This window comes from Bos mutus, chromosome 5 (assembly GCF_027580195.1).
Source record: "Bos mutus isolate GX-2022 chromosome 5, NWIPB_WYAK_1.1, whole genome shotgun sequence".
NCBI lineage: Eukaryota > Metazoa > Chordata > Mammalia > Artiodactyla > Bovidae > Bos > Bos mutus.
The window spans coordinates 20,858,332-20,880,759 of NC_091621.1; the positions used below are offsets into that span (position 1 = coordinate 20,858,332).

At 39.8% G+C, this 22,428-nt stretch overlaps 1 protein-coding gene across 1 annotated transcript in view; it reads right to left on the reverse strand.

Moving 5' to 3' along the window:
* The window catches only part of TAFA2 (TAFA chemokine like family member 2), a 565,192-nt gene that overhangs the window by 388,359 nt on the left and 154,405 nt on the right, over nucleotides 1–22,428 (reverse strand). The gene's annotated exons all lie outside the window — the stretch shown is intronic.

Below are 22,428 nucleotides of genomic sequence, written 5' to 3' on the forward strand. Positions count from 1 at the left end.
AATGGTTGTCTGAGAAGGCCTTACAAATAGCTGAGAAAAGAAGATAAGCTAAAGGCAAAGGTGAAAAGGAAAGATATAAGCATTTGAATGCAGAGTTTCAAAGAACAGCAGGAGACATAAGAAAGCCTTCCTCAGTGATCAGTGCAAAGAAATAGAGGAAAACAATAGAATAGGAAGGGCTAGAGATCTCTTCAAGAAAATTAGATATACCAAAGGAATATTTCATGCAATGATGGACACAATAAAGGACAGAAATGGTATGGACCTAACAGAAGCAGAAGGCAAGAAGACACAGAAGAACTATACAAAAAAGATCTTCATGACCCAGATAACCACGATGGTGTGATCACTGGACTAGAGCCAAATATCCTGGAATGCAAAGTCAAGTAGGCATTAGGAAGCATCACTATGAACAAAGCTAGTGGAGGTGATGGAATTCCAGTTGAGCTATTTCAAATCCTGAAAGATGATGGTGTGAAAGTGCTGCACTCAATATGCCAGCAAATTTGGAATACTCAGCAGTGGCCCCAGGAATGGAAAAGGTAAGTTTTCATTCCAATCCCAAAGAAAGGCAATGCCAAAGAATGCTCAAACTACCACACAATTGTACTTATCTCACACACTAGCAAAGTAACACTCAAAATTCTCCAAGTCAGGCTTCAATAGTACATGAACCATGAACTTCCACATCTTTGCGCTGGATTTTCAAAAAAGCAGAGGAACCAGAGATCAAATTGCCAACATCCATTGGATCATCGAAAAAGCAAGAGAGTTCCAGAAAAACTTCTGTTTTATTGACTATGCCAAAGCCTTTGACTGTGTGGATGACAGCAAACTGTGGAAAATTCTGAAAGAGATGGGAATACCAGACCACCTGACCTGCCTCCTGAGAAATCTGTAAGCAAGTCAAGAAGCAACAATTAGAATTGGACATGGAACAACAGACTGGTTCCAAATCAGAAAAGTAGTATGTCAAGGCTGTATATTGTCACCCTGCTTACTTAACTTATATGCAGAGTACATTATGCAAAATGCCAGGCTGGATGAAGCACAAGCTGGAATCAAGATTGCCGGGAGAAGTATCAGTAACCTCAGATATGCAGATGACACCACACTTATGGCAGACAACAAAGAAGAACTAAAGAGCCTCTTGATGAAAGTGAAAGAGGAGAGTGAAAATGTTGGCTTAAAACTCAACATTCAGAAAACTAAGATTATGGCATCTGGTCCCATCACTTCATGGCAAATAGACAAGGAAACAATAGATACAGTGAGAGACTTTATTTTCTTGGGCTCCAAAATCACTGCAGAGGTGACTTCAGCCATGAAATCAAAAGACACTTGCTCCTTGGAAGAAAAGCTATGACCAAACTAGACAACATATTAAAAAGAAGAGACATTACTTTGCCAACAAAGGTCCATCTAGTCAAAGCTATGGTTTTTCCAGTAGTCATGTATGGATGTGCGAGTTGGATTATAAAGAAAGCTGAGTAGGGAAGAATTGATGCTTTTGAACTGTGGTGTTGGAGAAGAGTCTTGAGAGTCCCTTGGACTGCAAGGACACCAGTCCATCCTAAAGGAAATCAGTCCTGAATGTTCATTGGATGGACTGATGCTGAAACTGAAACTCCAATACTTTGGCCACCTGATGTGAAGAACTGACTCATTGGAAAAGACCCTGATACTGGGCAGGATTGAAAGCAGGAGGAGAAGGGGACGACAGAGGATGAGAAGTTGGATGGCATCACCAATTCGATGGACATGAGTTTGAGCAGGCTACAGGAGTTGCTGATGGACAGGGAAGCCTGGCCTGCTGCAGTCCATGGGGTCACAAAGAAGTGGACATGACTGAGCAGCTGAACTGAAGGATACAGATGACAGTCTATACACATTCCTGAGGTGCTTTGCAGATACTGTAATTGCTACCAGAGGGAAAAATCTAACTGCATGATGACCAGACTGCAGCCATGACATAAATTGCTGCATCTTTTTTTTTCAAGTATAGTTGATTTATAGCATTTGTAATATTCTGCCAATCTCTACTATACAGGAAAGTGACTCAGTTATACACATATCAATTTTTCCCATTATGGTTTATCATAGGTTATTGAATATAGTTCCCTGGTTTTTTCCCATACTAAAGGTAACAGTTTGCATCTACCAACCCAAATATCCCAGTCCATCCCTCTTCATTTCCCCCTCTCCCTTGGCAACCACAAATCTGTTCTCTTTGTCTATGAGTCTGTTTCTATCTTGTAGATAGGTTCTTTTGCCCCATATTTTAGATTCAACGTATAAGTCTTATCACATGGTATTGGTCTTTCTCTTTCTGACTTACTTCACTTAGCAAGATAATCTCTAGTTGCATCCATATGATTCAGCAATCCAACTGATGGTAATTGTTGTTTGGTCACTAAGTCATGTCTGACTCTTTGCAACCCCACATATTGCAGCAAGCCAGGCTCCCCTGTCCTTCATTCTCTCCCAGAGTTTGCTCAAATTCTTGTCCATTGAGTCAGTGATTCTATCTAACCAACCATCTCATTCTCTGCTTCCCTCTTCTCCTTTTGCCTTCAATCTTTGCCAGCAGCAGGGTCTTTTGCAATGAGTCAACTTTTCACATCTGTTGGCCAAAGTATTGGAGCTTCAGTGTCAGTCCTTCCAATGAATATTTTGGGTTGATTTCCTTTAGGATTTACTGGTTTGTTCTACTTGCAGTCCAAGGGACTCTCACAAGTCTTCTCCAGCACCACAGTTTGAAAGCATCAATTCACTAGCACTCATCCTCCATTATGGTCCAACTCTCACATCCATAAATGACTACTGGGAAAAAACCATAGCTTTGACTATAAAGGTCTACAGACCTTTGTCGGCAAAGTGATGTCTTTAAAATGCTGCCTAGGTTTGTCACAGCTTTCCATCCAAGGAGCAAGCATCTTTTAATCTCAAGGCTGCAGTCACCGTCTGCAGTGATTTTGGAGCCCCCCTCAAAAAAATCTGTCACTGCTTCTACTTTTTCCTCCTCCTATTTGCCGTGAAATGATGGGACCAGATGCCATGATCTTTGCTTTTTGAATGTCAGATTTAAGCCAGCTTTTGCACTCTCTTCTTTTACTCTCATCAAGAGGCTCTTTAGTTCCTCTTCACTTTCTGCCATTAGAGTGGTATCATCTGTACATCTGAGGTTGTTAATATTTCTTCTATCAATCTTGATTACAGCTTAAGATGCATTCAACCTGGCATTTTGAATGATGTACTCGGCATATAAGTTAAATAAGCAGGGTGACTGTATACAGCCGTGTGTGTGTGTGTGTGTGTGTGTGTGTGTGTGTGTGTGTATACACTCCTGGGAATATATGCGGACAAAACTATAATTTAAAAAGATATATGCACCACTATGTTCACTGCAGCACTGTTCACAAGAGCCAAAACATGGAAACAACCTAAATGTCCATTGACAGATGAATGGGTAAGGAAGATGTGGCACATATATTAAATGGAATACTATTCAGCCATAGAAAAGAATGGAATAATGCCTGTGTAGCAACATAAATGCAACCTAGTTGCTACAACTAGATCAGTACTGAAACTATGGCTTGCACAATTCCAGGAACTGGCCTCAAGAGATGGGGGAAAAAAACAGTCCTGGAGTTGAAGATTAACTGCACTTAAAACAGGAGAAGGCAAGGGCAACCCACTCCAGTACTCTTGCCTGGAAAATCCCATGGATGGAGGAGCCTGGTAGGCTACAGTCCATGGGGTCTCCAAGAGTCAGACACAACTGAACGACTTCACTTTCACTTCTCACTTTCATGCATTGGAGAAGGAAATGGCAGCCCACTGCAGTGTTCTTGCCCGGAGAATCCCAGGGACGGGGGAGCCTGTTGGGCTGCAGTCTATGGAGTCACACAGAGTCGGACACAACTGAAGTGACTTAGCAGCAGCAGCAGCAGCATTTAAAACAATCAGTATGATTTGACCAAACCACCACATGACCAGTTTCAAGATGATTGTCCGAGTTGACTGTGCTGTCCTGCACATAGTCCATGCCTGCTGCTCTTACATAAATACCTCCTCACAGCGTGAGACTAGCTTGAGACTAGTATTAAAAAGATTAGACAACTGGCTACCTGGCGCCAACAGACTTTAGACCACCATACTCCCCTATTTCAGGGAGGGTGGGATTGGTTTACTAACTTATTCTCTTGGATTCCCTCTGGAATTAGGTGAATGGTTGAAGGAATCCTTACATTGGAACTAACTCTTTTACTGTGGGATTTTCTTTTCTAGTGAAGGAGGTCATGGGGCTTCCCTGGCAGCTCACTGGTAAAGAATCCACCTGCCAAGGCAGGAGATGCAAGTTCAGTTCCTGGGCTGGGAAGACTCCCTGGAGAAGGAAATGGCAACCCACTTCAGTATCCTTACCTGGGAAATCCTATGGACAGAGCAACCTGGCAGGCTACAGTCCATGGGGTTCCAAAAAAGTCTGACACAACTTAGCAACTAAAAACCAATAAAAAAGGAGATCGTAACTGGCATAATGACTCTTTGCAAAATAATTACTAAAAAGGTTAGGATGCCTCTTCTGGGACCTCAGCAGGCACCTAAGGGAACCAGACTATTTTCTACACTACATCAGATCCTTCCACTCTAAGAATCCTTGGTTGCCCATGTTCAGCTTTAAGAAGTCACAGAAGACAATTCTTTATCCTCTTCCATAGAAATAGAAAACCTGACAGTGGGGATTGTAACTGAGGCAGTGAGACACTAACCAGGGGCTCTCGGTTCCTTGGCATTATTCTAACTCTGTTTCTTAGTAATGATGTGGCTGTGATCTTATGTTTACTATGCCTGACTTCTACCCTAGTTCAACATTAACTACGCTTAGCTTACTGCTGGTTGAGAAAGCTGTTGGTGTACTGAGATTAAAGATTAGTTGTTTTATAAGCTTCACCCTGTTCCTTATTCTCCAGGAATAGCTAACCAAAGATTTACAGCTCAGATAGTGTTCCACCTGCAGGCAACACCTGATGGCTACTTACAACTACCTGATTAAGACAATCATCTCTAAAAATAGTTTACCCCTTTCCAATACATAGTCCTTTCCTCTTCTCCCTATATAACTTCTGAGCAAAACCTGGGGAGTTGGCTTGGTTTCTTTGGAACATGCTAGCTTCCTTCTTAAAATTGCCAGCTTCCTCAATAAAGCTCTTTCATTCCACCCAACACTTGTCTCTCAGTATTGGATTCTTGAGCAACTGAACCTGAGTTTGGTAACACAAGGACTGAAAAAAATTTTTGAAGTGCTATTCATAAATAATATTCAATAAAAGAGATCAATAGTCAACTAAAGCAACATTATCAATCTAATTATATTTTACATAGTACAAACTGGAGGTTGTAATCTATTAATATGTCACAAAATCAATTTAGTGGTTCACAATGTGTATTTGTTAGTTAAATGATAGAATATTAAATTATATCATATGTAATGAGTATCTTTTCATATAATGTCTTTTTCAGTTATGTATTTTTATGCATATTAGGTTATAATTAAAACCTATTTCTTATTATAGGTAACTGTCAAAAATCTTTGAAAGTCAATAGAGAACTATTATGCATAAATTTAAGTATAAAAGTAAAATGTAAAACTCTTGACTCTTGCTTACAATTTATCTCTGTAGTTCAAACCCAAGAATTTAATACACTTCCACAACATCTAAAATTCTAGCAAATATAGAAATAAATGATTCCTTGCATTAAAGCTCAAATTTTCATTCCTGATGTTATGATCTACATTTTTAAAAACTGGAAGTAAAACTTTTCTCTTTATATTGCTCCATCCACCTCTTCTAACTCCTTTTGTGGAGGAGGTTGATATCTGAAGTTGGGAAGCACAAGACGGCCCACACACTAGAGTGCTAGCTTCCTAGAAGTGTCAAACATTCCAATCTTCACTTCAACAATATGCTATTGTAGTCCAGTACTCTTGCCTGGAAAATCCTATGGACAGAGGAGCCTGGTCGGCTGCAGTCCATGGGGTCGCTAGGAGTCGGACACGACTGAGCGACTTCACTTTCACTTTTCATTTTCCTGCATTGGAGAAGGCAATGGCAACCCACTCCAGTGTTCTTGCCTGGAGAATCCCAGGGACGGCAGAGCCTGGTGGGCTGCCGTCTCTGGGGTCGCACAAAGTCGGACACAACTGAAGTGAAGCAGCAGCAGCAGCAGCAGCAGCAGTAACCAATACGCCCTCTGATTTTCAAAAATGTATATAGAACATCATGCTATAAAAGTAACTAACCAGAATGTCTAAACTTGGAAAAGTTAGTAATGTATATAATCAGTGTCGCATATAATAATTAAACTGAACTGAACAATAAGTAGTACTAGCAGCATATGGTCTAAAGCACTCACCGATAGTGTATTAGCTCGGTTCAGTCACTCAGTCATGTCTGACTCTCTGCAACCCCATGGACTGCAGCATGCCAGGCTTCCCTGTCCATCACCAACTCCCGGAGCTTGCTCAAACTCATGTCCATCGAGTTGGTGTTAGGAGAGAGGAATTGCACTAGAACTTTGGGGGCCTGGGGAGTTTATGGTCCATAGGTTCCCCTACCCACTTTACCTCCCTCACAACACAACCACTCCCCTGGAGGTGTTCATCTCAGCAGTCTGCAACTTTGGGGGGCTGATTTATGGCAACCACTGAACACTTTTGGCTACTCTGATACTGATCTTAATACCTGGGGATGAACAAACTCTTTTGCCATAATGTCTCCAAAACAGTGAAGTCACAAATGTTCGACATTCCAGGGAAAATGAAAATCAAGAACTACCTCAGAGACACTGACTCCTGCACTCCCTAGCAGGCTAAACAGGGGGGGCTGCCTGCCTCTGATACAATTGAAAAAAAAAAGGGGGGGGCGGGGATAATTCTTTCCTTAGAAACATGAAGATGGTGGTTTCTAATCCTCTGCCAAGACAAGATTAGCTAGTATTTATTTTGTTTAGGGCTTTTGTCTACATTTCTGAGACAGAAAGGCCTGCAAATTTTCTTTCCTCATACTGTCCTTTTCTGATTTTGGTGTCAAGATTGTGCTATACATCCACTGCTGTTCTCTGGAAAAGTTTATGGTGGAATATTGTAAATATTTGTTCCTTGAATGTTAGGAAGAATTACCCATAATAGCATCAAAGCCTGGTGTTTTATTTGTGGGAAGATATTTAAAATTCATTTCATTTCTTCAGTGCTTGTAGAATTTGTTCAGGTTTTCTATTTCTTTCTGAGTCTTGATGAAAAGTAATTATTTCCCCCCATTTTTGTCTTAGTTTTCAAATTTAGTGATTAAGTTTTTCACCTCATTTTTCTGATCTTGTTAATTTCTCATCTGTGTCCCCTTTTTATTCTTACCAATTTGTTCTTGCTTTTCTCTTTTTCTTGTAATCCATCTTGCCAGATATTTGCTAATTATGTTAGTCTTGTAAAAGAAACAAATTCTGACTTTGGTGGTCCTATCTTTTAAAACTGTGTTTTCTTTCTAAATTGTGATTATTTGGGGGTTTATTCCTACTATATGATATTGTGCTTCCTTTTTTCTCTTATTTTCTAGACTTTTTTTTCCTTTCTTGCCTTGTTTTAAATTAAGTTTCTTTCTCATTCCATTTTTTTACTTCACTAATTTGGAAATTATGAACTCTGTCCCCTTTGAGTCTTAAATTTAAAATTTTACTATGCATACTTTAAAACATAAAGCCTAAAATTAATCAACATTATTTCCCTCCTTTCAAAAAATATAAGGAATTCAAGATACTTTAAGTCTTGTCATACTCTATCATACTTCAACTCAATTATATGTTATTGCCAAATATTTTAATTTATTTAATCACACTAATTAGACACTGTCATTACTGATTCATGTATTGGGTATCAGTTAGCTGTAACCACAAGTTCTGGTTTTCTTTGATCACCATTCCTCCTTACATTCAGATCTCCCTTTAAGGAATCACGTGTAAGTATATCTTTTAGAATTTCCTTTAGCGAATCTCTCTTTAATTCTCTGAAAATATCTATTTTGCCCATATTTTGAAAGACTGGTTTGCTGAACATAAAGTTATAATTATTTAATTGTTTTATTTTCATATAATTTATGATATTATTCCACTACTCTCTGGCTCCCATTCTTGCCATTGAAAAGTCAACTTTTGTAGAGAAATCTGTCTTTTCATCAAATTGTTTGTAAGATTTTTGTACTCTCACTATGATAGGCCTCAGATATAGATTTCCTTTTGTTTACTTGGGCTTCTTTGGGATTTCTTAAACTTAATAATTAATATCTTTCACTAACACATCGTTAATCAACTATAGTCCAATATGAAATAAAAAAATTTTTTTAATAAAAAAGAATATCTTTTATCCATTTTGAAAAATTCCCAGTCATTAGCTTTTCAAAATTCACCTCTCCCTCATTCTCCTTCCAAAACTCTGATTAGAAAGATAATAGACTTTTCATGTATTATTTTATTCAGTAGTACTAAATTCCAGACTCATTTAGGCACTGGGAATACAGCAGTGAATAACACAGTCAAACCCTTCCCTCAGCGTCCTAACATTCTAAGGAGGCAAGGCAGACAGTAGGGAAATAATCACAGCTGTTGTATGTCTGATAAGCCTAAGTGCTTCATCTCCCAGTCTCCCTTAGATGTGTTCTCATCTCTTTTTCTCTCTGGGCCACTTTCATTCACTCATTCATTCAAGAAGTAATTACTGAGCATCTACTAATGGACATGCATTATTTAGGTGCCAGGGCTGCTGCACTAAACACGAAGGATAGTCTGTAAGGTGGGATATGGGGACACAATCAATAAACAAAATAAATAATAAACAGTATGTCACTGGATAATAAATACTCTGAATAAAGATAAAGCAAGGTGAGAGATATCAGACAGGCAGGAATGAGGGTGGGTGGCTCTTTTATCATGGATGGTCAAGAAGACCACCCAGATAAGGTAATGTGTAGGTAGAAACCTGTAAGGAGTGAAGCAGCAAGCCATATGACCATATAATAAACAGCAAGAGTCAAGGTAAGTTCATTGTGAATGATTTCATCAGCTCTTCCTTATAGGCTACTAATTCCATTTTCAGCTATGTCTATTGTTGAGACTGTCCATTGAGTTTTTAATATCATTTTTTTTAATTTTTCACTTAGAAGTTCTATTTCCTTTTTCATATCTGTTCGATCAGTTTCACAGTCTCTTGATCCTTACTCACATTTTCATCCCATCCTTAATTTCTTCAAACTTCAAATATATATTCATTATATTTTCTGTCATCATTCCAATATCTGATACCTTTGAGGATTAGTTACTTAATGTTACATAACAGTATCACTACAAATTTAGTAACTTTGCGGGAAGGCCACACTGCCCAGCATGTAGGATCTTAGTTCTCTAACCAGGGATCAAAACCACAGCCCCTGAATTGAAAGCAAGGAATCTTCACCACTACTGCCAGTGAAGTCCCCAAGCTTAGTAACTTAAAGCAACTCACATTTAGTATCTCACAATTTCAGAGGGTCAGGAGTCAAAGCTTAACTGGATCTTTTGCCCAGGGTCTCAGACAGCTGCAACCACGGTGTTAGCCAGGGCTACAGGCTCAACTAGGGAAGTTCCCATGGTTGTTGGCAGCCTTCGGTTCAGTTCAGTTCAGTCGCTCAGTCGTGTCCAACTCCTTGCGACCCCATGAATCGCAGCAGGCCAGGCCTCCCTGTCCATCACCAACTCCCGGAGTTCACTTAGACTCACGTCCATCGAATCAGTGATGCCATCCAGCCATCTCATCCTCTGTCATCCCCTTCTCCTCCTGCCCCCAACACCTCCCAGCATCAGAGTCTTTTCCAATGAGTCAACTCTTCCCATGAGGTGGCCAAAGTACTGGAGTTTCAGCTTCAGCATCATTCCCTCCAAAGAAATCCCAGGGCTGATCTCCTTCAGAATGGACTGGTTGGATCTCCTTGCAGTCCAAGGGACTCTCAAGAGTCTTCTCCAACACCACGGTTCAAAAGCATCAATTCTTTGGCGCTCAGCCTTCTTCACAGGCCAACTCTCACATCCATACATGACCACAGGAAAAACCATAGCCCTGACTAGACGGACCTTTGTTGGCAAAGTAATGTCTCTGCTTTTGAATATGCTATCTAAGTTGGTCATAACTTTCCTTCCAAGGAGTAAGCTTGGAATTTAATTTCATGGCTGCAATCACCATCTGCAGTGATTTTGGAGCCCAAAAAAATAAAGTCTGACACTGTTTCCACTCTTTCCCCATCTATTTCCCATGAAGTGATGGGACAGGATGCCATGATCTTTGTTTTCTGAATGTTGAGCTTTAAGCCAACTTTTTCACTCTCCTCTTTCACTTTCATCAAGAGGCTTTTGAGTTCCTCTTCACTCTCTGCCATAAGGGTGGTGTCATCTGCATATCTGAGGTTATTGATATTTCTCCTGGCAATCTTGATTCCAGCTGGTGTTTCTTCCAGTCCAGTGTTTCTCATGATGTACTCTGCATATAAGTTAAATAAGCAGGGTGACAATATACAGCCTTGACGTACTCCTTTTCCTATTTGGAACCAGTCTGTTGTTCCATGTCCAGTTTTAACTGTTGCTTCCTGACCTGCATACAGATTTCTCAAGAGGCGTATCAGGTGATCTGGTATTCCCGTCTCTTTCAGAATTTTCCATAGCAGCCTTCAGTTCCCTGCAATCTTCCAGACCCAGGATTTCACTTCTCTGCTGGCCATTGGCTGGATGCTGCCTTCTCCAGGGCAGACCCCTATATGGGGTCTTCTCCATGGGGCCATCTCACAACACAGTAGCTTCCTTTTTCAAAACCACCAAAGGAGAATCTCCTTGCAAAATGTGCAATAGAATATTATGTATCCTAATCACAGAAATGACAATCCATTCTCTGTCATCTACTCGTTAAGAGTCACAGGTTCCACCTATGCTCAAGGAGAGGAAACTACACGAGGGTATGAATGTCAGGGAGTAGGGACCATGGGGCCCTTAGAGTCTGTCTGCCCCTGGGTCTGATTCTATTATCTATCGTTTCAGCTGGTTCTCTCATGTGGAGCCCTGTTTCACAAATTTGAGGTATTTGCTTTGTTATCTTATTTAATGAAATTGTTTAGAGGCATAGATAGAAGAAACCTTCCTCTAGGAAAGACTGAGCTTTGTTTCTACCAGTAGCCTCAGAAAAAAAGAGAAAGAAAGAAAAAGAAGGAAATTTAGAGTACTTTGAAATCTGCTGCTGGCTTCAGGTTTTTTATGGCTATTCAAATTTCAACTTTATATGAGAGCCATTTTGTCTTTACAAAGTCTCATGCATGACCCAGAGAAGGCAATGGCAACCCACTCCAGTACTCTTGCCTGGGAAATCCCATGAACGGAGGATCCTGGTAGGCTGCAGTCCGTGGGGTTACTGAGGGTTGGACACGACTGAGCGACTTCACTTTCACTTTTCACTTTCATGCATTGGAGAAGGAAATGGCAAGCCACTCCAGTGTTCTTGTCTGGAGAATCCCAGGGGCGAGGGAGCCTGGTGGGCTGCTGTCTATGGGGTCACACAGAGTTGGACACGACTGAAGCGACTTAGCATCAGTAGCAGCATGCATGACCATTTTTCCTCCTTGCCACTCAACAACAACATCCAGACAAGCACATCTTCTTGAATCGTCTTTCTGCGCAATGAGATTTTACTGGTTTACTCTCACTGGAGATGCCACCCTTTGGTCTTTAAAACTGCCCACTTGGGGTGGGTCTTAGAAATTTGTCTCCTGTCCCTTCCTTCAGTAGTCACTATGTGGTTCTTATAGTCAGATGTCTTTGGGGATGCTGTAAGTATTAAACATATCCTATAGAAAATGGGGTGATCAAAGGGCAGTCACAAGATATGAGGTAGAAAAAAAATCCTATGCTTTTTAGTACATTCTTTCAATATAATTTAATTGTATCACCACTAGGAGGTTTCTCATGTATGAGGTTTAAGAATTGCTTTGGAAAGTGAAGGCACCACAGGAATAAAGACGCTATGTGCTGTGTTGTGCTTAGTCGCTCAGTCGTGTCTGACTCTTTGCGACCCCATGGACTGTATCCCACCAGGCTCCTCTGTGGAGAAGGCAATGGCACCCCACTCCAGTACTCTTGCCTGGAAAATCCCATGGATGGAGGAGCCTGGTATGCTGCAGTCCATGGGGTCGTGAAGAGTCAGACACGACTGAGCGACTTCACTTTCACTTTTCACTTTCATGCACTGAAGAAGGAAATGGCAACCCACTCCAGTGTTCTTGCCTGGAGAATCCCAGGGACGGGGAGCCTGGTAGGCTGCCGTCTATGGGGTCGCACAGAGTCGGATATGACTGAAGTGACTTAGCAGCAGCATGCTCCTCTGTCCATGGGGATTCTCAAGGCAAAAATACTGGAGTGGTTTGTCATGCCCTCCTCCACAGGATCTTCCCAATCCAGGGATCGAACCCAGGTCTCCTACATGGCAGGTGGATTCTTTATCATCTGAGTCATAAGGGAAACCCAAGAATACTGGAGTGGGTAGCCTATCCCTTCTCCAGGGGAACTTCCCATCCCAGGAATCTAGCTAGGGTCTCTTGCATTACAGGCATATTCTTTACCAGCTGAGCTGTCTGGGAAGCCCAAGGATGTTATAAGGTGCCAGAAAAATTAAGAAGACATCATCCATTCATTCAACAAGTATTTACTGAGCACCTACAAGGTATCAGGTCAGACAATTCTCCAACAGTTAGAGACACATCAGTAGATGCAAGCGACAAAACTCTGTCCACAGGGAACTTGCCTCTACTAAGTATTTTATTGAGCATGAGGGCATTAAGCTATTTATTGTAAGAGAGGGAAAGACCCCCTTTGGCATGAAGAGGTCCAAAGGAGGTTCAGGAAAGAAAGAGATGTAAAAATATAAAACTCTTTTACTTCACCAGGTGACTGAAAATCAGATTGAGCCTTCATTTTCAAGATGAAATTTATTAATTTAAAATGTCTGCTAAGTCTGTTAATAACACAGTCCATCCTATGGAGGGAACAAATTTTCTTACATCTGGATGGGGAATATTGATGGAGGATAAAATTAATGTACAGGTGAACCTATGTGCAAAGGAGAAACAGAGACACAGTCGTAGAGAACAAACACATGGACACCAAGTGGGGAAAATGGAGTGGGAGGAATTAGGATCAACAAATATACACTATTATGTATAAAATAGACAATTAATGAGAAACTACTATATAGCACAGGGAACTCTACTCAATGCTCTGTGGTGACCTAAATGGGAAGGAAATCCAAAAAAGAGGGGATATATGTGTACATATGGCCAACTCAATGGACATGAGTTTGAGCAACTTTGGGAGATGGTGAAGGACAGGGAAGCCTGGTGTGCTGCAGTTCATGGGGTCACAAAGAGTCAGACACAGCTGAGCAACTGAACAACAAAAATAGCTGATTCACTTTGCTCTAAAGTGGAAAATAGCACAACATTGTAAAGCAACTATAATTCAATAAAAAATTATAAAAATACACAAGTTCTTCTTTGATTAAATAATAACAATATTGGCACAGGAGATGGGCTTTAGTGTGACATGATAAGAAATTACAGGCCTTTTCTTCTGTGCCTAGAATCCTTTCACCACTGATTTTTTTTTTTTTTAAGACTATTGCTTTCTTGACTCTCAGCCTTGATTTTCAAGTCTATGCTCCTATGCAGTGAGTGTGGAAAGACAGTCTTCACTAGGACTGCCAAGCTAGGGAGAATCCCTCCCTTCCCACTCTGAGGACACCTGTGAGTGGGCTAGTTAGGCCATCTCTGTTCTAAATCTCAACAAGAAATGTAATGCCTCTTTCCTTGGGTTCATCCTTCCCTACTCATCTCATCTTGGTAGGAAGACCACAAGAATCAGGTTCAAAGTATTGGCCTGGACAAAGGAGAATAATGTGGCTGTTTTTAGTCTAGGCTTTACATCCCTGACAGAGAAGGCAATGGCACCCCACTCCAGTACTCTTGCCTGGCAAATCCCATGGACAGAGGAGCCTGGTAGGCTGCAGTCCATGGGGTCGCTAAGAGTCGGACACGACTGAGCGACTTCACTTTCACTTTTCACTTTCATGCATTGGAGAAGGAAATGGCAAGCCACTCCAGTGTTCTTGCCTGGAGAATCCCAGGGACGGGAGAGCCTGGTGAGCTGCCATCTCTGGGGTCACACAAAGTCGGACATGACTGAAGTGACTTAGCATAGCATAGCATTACATTCCTGATGGCTAAGATGGTAAAGAATCTGCCTGCAAAGCCGGAGGCCTGGGGTTCAATTCCTGGGTCGGGAAGATCCCCTGGAAAAGGGAATGGCAACCCATTCCAGTATTCTTGCCTGGAGAATTTTATGGATGGAGGAGCCTGGCAGGCTACAGTCCATGGGGTCACAGTGAGTCAGACACAGCTGAGCAACTAACACTTTACATCAGAAAGACAAGGGAAGCTGGAAGTCCACTCATAGTATAGCCCAATTTATGAGGATCAGAGTTTGGAGCCAAAACTTATAATGACAAAAGGAGTAATTACATCAAAGGATCTCACTCTTCAAGTTCTCTCGTCATTGTGCAGTTGAGGTGAAAGGCTGGTCAAGCATGTAGCATTATAGGTTCCAGGCCAACTTGGCCTCTTTTCACTCTAAAGTTAAATCTAGTAAGTGTGTTACTCTCTCAGTCATGTCCCACTCTCTGTGACCCCATGGACTACAGTCCACCAGGCTCCTCTATCCATGGAATTCTCCAGGCAAGAATACTGTAGGGGGTTGCCATTCCCTTCTCCAGGGGATCTTCCTAACCCAGGGACTGAACTTGGGTATCCTGCATTTCAGGCATATTCTTTACCATCTGCACCACCAGGGAAGCCCACTAAGTCTAATAATAGTCCAACCCTATGAAACAGAGATTATCATCATACTTCTTTTAAAAATGAGGAAATCAAGACTTGGAACTCAAATGAACTGCCTAAGATCATAGAACCAATAAATGGAAAGACTAGTTTCTGGGACAAATTCTTTGCTCAACTAGGCTGATTTATCAAAGGACCTGTCTATTTTCCACTGGTATTTGTACAATTTGCAATAGTTTTCATACATAGTCCTCAAAATTACCTAGCCAAGTAGTAGAGCAAGTGTTATTACTTTTTTTTTAAGAGCCCAACACCACTGCCCTGTTGCGATCTGCTTGGAATGCTGCGGAGTGGTAAACTCACCTGTATTAGTTTTCCATTGTTTCCATAACAAATTACCACAAACATAACAGCTTACAACAGCAGAAATCTACAGTTCTGTAGTTCATTATACTAAACCAAGGTGTTGATAGGCTCCATTTTTTTCTGGAGGCTCTAAGAGAAAAGCTATTTCTTGCTTGTTGACAAAATTCAGTTTCTCACAGTTGTAAAACTGAGGTCTCCATTTTCCTTCTAGCTATAGGCTAAAGGTCTTTCCCAGTTCTTAAAAGCCCGCTGCATTCCTTGACTCACAGCCCCCTTCTTCCATTTCAAAATCCAGGAACAGTGGTCAAGTCCCTCTCACAAATTTTTCCTCCTCCTTCTTCTGTCTCATCTCTCTGACCCACCAGGGAAAGGTGTTCCACTCTCAAGGACTCCTGTAATTAGCTGAGCCCACCTAGATAATCCAGTAAAGTCTCTCACCTGACCCTTGATCATTGCCCTTACCTGTGATCATATCTACAAAGCCTCTTTTGCAATAGTTATTGACTTCATGGTATTCCCACAAAAGAAAGTGAAGTCACTCAGTCATGTCCAACTCTTTGCGACCCCATGGACTGTATCCTACCAGGCTCCTCCATCGATGGGATTTTCCAGGCAAGAATACTGGAGTGGGTTGCCATTTCCTTCTCCAGGTAGTCCCACAAATTCATATCAAAATCCTAAACCCCAATGTAATGTTATTAGGAGGTAGGGCATTTGATAGGTAATTAGATCATGAGAGTAGAGCCCTCATGAATGGGAACTTACTAAAGAAAAAAAAAAAAAAAAAAAGCCCCAGAAAGCTCTTTCTCACCCCCTTCACTATGAATCAAGAGAACAGCCATCTGCAACCCAGAATAGGGTCCTCATCAAGTCCTCACTGGAACCTCTGTTCCTGCTTCCAGAACTGTTAGAACTAAATTTCTGATGTTTATAAGCCCCCACCCCACCCATTGCAGTCTATGATATTCTGTTATAGCAGCCCATACTGGGCTTCCCAGGTGACTCAGTCGTAAAGAATCCGCCTGCCAATGCAGGAGACACAAGTTCAATGTCTGGTCTGGGAAGATACCCTAGAGGAGGAAATGGCAACCCACTCCAGTATTCTTGCCTGGGAAATTCCATAGACAGAGGAGTCTGGAGGGCTACAGTCCATGGGGTCACAAAGAGACAAGAGTTAGTGGCTAAACAACAACCACTGACTAAGACAGCGGTAAGGTAACATACTGACAGATTCTGAGTCTCAGGACACACACATCTTTGGGGATCCATTATTCTGCTTCTGACCTTCCCTCTGTTGGTAAAGAATCCACCTGCAATACAGGAGACCCTAGTTCGATACCTGGGTTAGGAAGATCCGCTGGAGAATGGATAAGCTACCCACTCCAGTATTCTGGCCTGGTGAATTCCATGGACTGTAGACTCCATGGGATGGCAAAGAGTTAGACATGACTGAGCGGCCTTCACTTTCACTTTCACTTCATTCTGCTTCCACACAACCCTAGTAACTTGGCCCCATGATGGTCCTTAAGCAAGAAAGTTGTAATGCCTACAAACAAGGCTGGGTTGGGAAGAAGAAGTTTTATTAATGGCCTCTTTCCATCATGCACAGCAAAAAATGAGAGACTTCAAATAATTACAATAATTAAATTACTATTCATACAAATGTGATTTTAGAAAGTTTCAAAAGAGGAAATAAACTTCCTAAGTAATTAGAATAGAATTTTTTATCAGGGTATACTTATTTTGTGATGCAGAACAATAACTTTTCAAGCTACATACTATAAAAGTTCTTATTATATGTCATTTAGATGCTTTGTGAAACAATAATAATTCAAATCTTTAATAACAAACCATGTCACAACAGGGAAATATTATTTGTTTCCATAAAAAATTTAATAATGATAACACATTCATTTTTTTTTTTTTGCTTTCTCTAGGTTTATGTTCGTGGTACTTTATCACTTTAGGATAACTGTCCTTTTTGTGATGCAAAAGTTTTCCATTAATTCAACCTGAAATGGCAATTTAAAAAAAATTTTTTGTGATTTCAGAGTAAATTTACTTATTCCATTAAAAGATAAGTTTCTTATTGAGTATTATTTAGTCATTTTAGCCTTCTTCTAAGTGATAGGTGCTTTGTAAAAGGTAAAATTGGTTATAACCTTTTATTCTTGAAGTTTTGCCCAAATCTTAACATGAAATAGTCCTGTAATTTCCAGTGCTAACCTAAGCCAATAGATACAATAATTGGACTATTTATCTATTTTGTGTTATGAATAAATCCAGATGCCACATCATAGCACAAATTTCTTATTCACTCATCTCCTAAAGTTTATCTGAGAAAACAGAAATATGTATTCTATAAACAGTTTGAGTTGACCTTTAGTCAACGCCCTTGGGATCTTTCTATGACAATGAAATCTATTCAGTATGTACTCCTAGAAAAGGCACCTTTGATCAAAAGGCAGATACAGAGGCAATGGAGTATTCATCTTAATGCTTAACCAAATCATATTTTCTATTTGCCCAACAAATGATATTCACATAGCAAATTCATTATCCAAATGGGAATAAAGCATTCTAAATATATCAAATATTATGTTTAATAGAAACATGTGATACATAGATTTCTTACAATCAGAAAGCAGAAGAGAACAAGGCATAAAGAGGAACTAAATAAATGTTAATTTACTTCCTTTGGGGGGGAAAAAAATTCCTTAGTAAACTATTAAAGGAATCAATCTTTACAAAAAAAAAAAAAAAAATTAAGAACAAAACTTAATCACCATTAATGAGATCTCAGAAATGAATCCAAATACAAAGAAAGCCAATGATTTTGATTGTTGTCCCTAAGAAAGGTGGCTGGCTATGCACAGAAAGTGACTCTAATGTTTAAGAGCAAGAAAAGAAAAGCAACTCCCTAGAAAAACAGTAATAAGAGCTATTGTTTACTCTTCACTTGCTCTGTTCCTGAGATAGAGCTAAGTGCTAATTATGTATTAATACATTCCTAACAATTGTGTAGTTTATGTGGCATGACCATTTTGGAGATGAGAAAATAAAGATTCATTTTTTGAGCAATTTAAAAAATTTGTTTAAGATTAAATAGCTAATAAGTGTCAGAGTGGGGATTTTTGAATCCGAGTTCAAAGCCCACAATCTTTCTAAAATTTACTGAAATCTTAGCTAACAGTTTTTAACTTCTGGGAAAAGGACACTCTTGTGGGCTTTTGTAACACATTTTGCCACGTTGTATGCACACACAAATTGCCAGGAGAAATAGCAACAGCCTCACAGAACACAGATGAAACCACTCTTACGGCAGAAAGTGAAGAGGAATTAAAGAGCCTCTTGATGAGGGTGAAAGAGGAGAATGAAAAAGCTGGCTTGAAACTCAGCATTAGAAAAATGAAGATCACAGCTTCCAGTCCCATCATATCATGGCAAATAGAAGGAAAAAAAAGTGGAAACAGTGATAGATTTCATTTTCTTGGGCTCCAAAATCACCATGGACAGTGACTGCAGTCAAGAAATTAAAAGATGCTTTCTCCTTGGAAGGAAAGCTATGACAAACCTAGACAGCATATTAAAAAGCAGAGACATCACTTTGCCAACAAAGGTCCGTATAGTCTAAGCTATGGTTTTTCCAGTAGTCATGTACAGATGTGAGAGTTGGACCATAAGGAAGGCTGAGGGCTGAAGAATTGATGGTTTTGAATTGTGGTGCTGGAGAAGACTCTTGAGAGTCCCTTGGACAGCAAGGAGATCAAATCAGTCAATCCTAAAGGAAATTAATCCTGAGTATTCAGTGGAAGGAGTGATGCTAAAGCTCCAATACTTTGGCCACCTGATATGAAGAGCCAACTGATTGGAAAAAGACACTAATGTTAGGGAGGAATGAAGGCAAAAGAAGAAAGGGGAAGCAGAAGATGAGATGATTAGATGGCATCACTGACTAAATGGATATGAATTTGAGCAAACTCCAGGAAATAGCAGAGGACAGAGGAGCTGGCATGCTACAGTTCATGGGATCACAAAGTCGAACATGATTTAGTGACAACAACTGTAAATGTTACGTTATGTTAATCACTCAGTTGTGTCCGACTCCGTATGACTCCATGGACTGTAGCCCACCAGTCTCCTCTGTCCATGGATTTCTCCAGGCAAGAATATCGGAGTAGGTTGCCATTTCCTTCTCCCAACAAAGAATATACACAGAGACAAAAAATAGTTTATGTATTAGCCTACAATAATAGTTGTAGACAATGAAATAGCTACTTGTGTTTTCTAATTAACATACTGCCAGTACAACATTAAGAGGGAACCCAGGCCTAGCTTGCAAGCCAAAAATAATAAGAGGAGAATAAAAGGAAAAATATACATCACCAAATCTGTTGGACTTCGGTTTTCAAACCTGATTTCATGGGATTCAACAGAGATAATGCAAAATATTAAAATAATTGTCTAAATACAAATATGTTTCTTTTCAATATAATCATTAAGTTTCCCCTTGTTTCATATACAGTATAATTTTAGTAAAAAATTTACTTATATCACTCAATTGTATTCCCTAATAAATGATATTAAGATACATACTAGTTCACTATGTATTAATCCATCTGCAAACCTGAAACAAAATGGTGGTTGGTAACATTCAAATATGCTTAGTGTCCACATAATTCACAAAACCTCCAAAACTATCACCACAGAAGTAACACTGACAATCCTTGCCAGAAGTCTTCTATTGAATTTGCTCTATCTTTTCAACTAGAAGTCCAGTTTCTGTTATCTATGTTAGTATTAATTTTACTAGTTTAATTAACACTATGAGGTCCTGTACACATATAATTGAATGCTATGTACAATATTATTTTAGATAGCTGTTTTGCTGTATTTTAGCACTATGCCTAAGGGAACTCTCTCAGCGTTAGCAAATCATACAGCATTGTTTTTCCTCCGAGGAATCTAGTTCCCCAAACCAGTCACGATGCAAACGGTTTTTGCAAGTTTTTTTCATACCGAGTACAAACTTTGCATGAAATCAGAACATCCTACTCACATATGCATTTTACTAAGAAAGTGCTCATTAAGATGATACACCACACTCCCAGGAAAAACCAGAGAGCAGTCAAAATGTCAATTATATTTGTATGGGAAGTAAACAGGAATAAAAATTTCCAAATTGCAAAAATCAAGTACTCAGCAACCTGTTGTACTTCAAAAAAACAATCAGTGAACATAACACAAGTGACTTGTTTTCCTAAGTAACCTAACCAACAAGAATATCAAAACAATGGGAAAAGGTGAAGTTGAAAACTCCAAAATCATACCTAGACTTGCAAAATCAGTATTCAGACTGAGAAATGTGTGTATCTGGGTACAGGCCCAGAGCTTCATATATTATGAACTAATATGAACTTTTTGGGAGAAGGCAATGGCACCCCACTCCAGTACTGTTGCCTGGAAAATCCCATGGATGGAGGAGCCTGGTAGGCTGCAGTCCATGGGGTTGCTAAGAGCCGGACATGACTGAGGGACATCACTTTCACTTTCCACTTTCATGCATTGGAGAAGGAAATGGCAACCCACTCCAGTATTCTTTTTTTTTTTCCCCTTTTTTTTCCCTTTTTTTTTAATTTTATTTTTTAACTTTACAATATTGTATTGGTTTTGCCATATATCAAAATGAATCCGCCACAGATATACACTTGTTCCCCATCCTGAACCCTCCTCCCTCCTCCCTCCTCCCTCCCCGTACCATCCCTCTGGGTCATCCCAGTGCACTAGCCCCAAGCATCCAGTATCATGCATCGAACCTGGACTGGAGACTTTTCATATATGATATTATATATGTTTCAATGCCATTCTCCCAAATCATCCCACCTCTCCCTCTCCCACAGAGTCCAAAAGACTGTTCTATACATCAGTGTTTCTTTTGCTGTCTCGTATACAGGGTTATTGTTACCATCTTTCTAAATTCCATATATATGCGTTAGTATACTGTATTGGTGTTTTTCTTTCTGGCTTACTTCACTCTGTATAATAGGCTCCAATTTCATCCACCTCATTAGAACTGATTCAAATGTATTCTTTTTAATGACTGTCACTTCAGTATTCTTGCCTGGAGAATCCCAGGGACGGGGAGCCTGGTGGGCTGCCATCCATGGGGTCGCACAGGGTCGGACACGACTGAAGCGACTTAGCAGCAGCAGCAGCATGAACTTCTTCCTATTTATTCTTAGCTGACCTCTGTATCATACAGATCGTTATGTGTGATCAATTTTTAGAATCATAGAGTCTGACTAAACAAGCAATATTATGTATACTGATAAAATATCTGACTCTCTGGATGTGTGTATTAATTATTAATAGGGGTGGAACTAGAACTTTCACCTTAAAATAATTTTTACACCTGTGCTCAGCATTATCATCCACAAAATGATAAAAGAAAAACAAGCTTTTTTCTGGTACGTCAGTTATAAACACACCAACAGTCTCCAGAAGCACACCACTTTAAAAAACAACTGGTTACAATGATTAATGTCAGTGTAATCCAGACAGTGTCAATGCATGTATGAAAATCTTGAGATAAATCCTGTCATTTCTGTGTGATGAGGAACAGTAATTTTTCATAGAGAAAAGATAATGACAATTAGTAACTGAAAGCAAAAATAGGACAATTCCCCATATAAATAAAAGGCTGCTAACCCTTCCCCTTTTCCTGAAAAAGCCCAATTTTTTTCAATGATAAAGCATCAGTCAAAAATTTACTCTCTTTAGAATACCAAAAGGAAATTTCAAGGACTATATGGGTGTCTCCTAAATATCCAGGAATTACAAACAAGACAAATAAAAGATCAGATTTCATAATTAGGTTTGCATTATTTCATTATTAAATGACATTTCGATTTGTATATCTCTTTATTACTTACTTTTCTAATAATGTTTGTTTTTACTTTTTTATTTGTTCAGGTTCTTCTGAATAGAAAGGAAGACTATCAGCATCAGAGTTTCAGTTCTACAAACTCCATCCCCTAATTCCACAGTGGCTCAATTCTATTGACACTGGACTATAATTCCATTTCCCTTGGCTTTTACAAAAATAGAAATAATA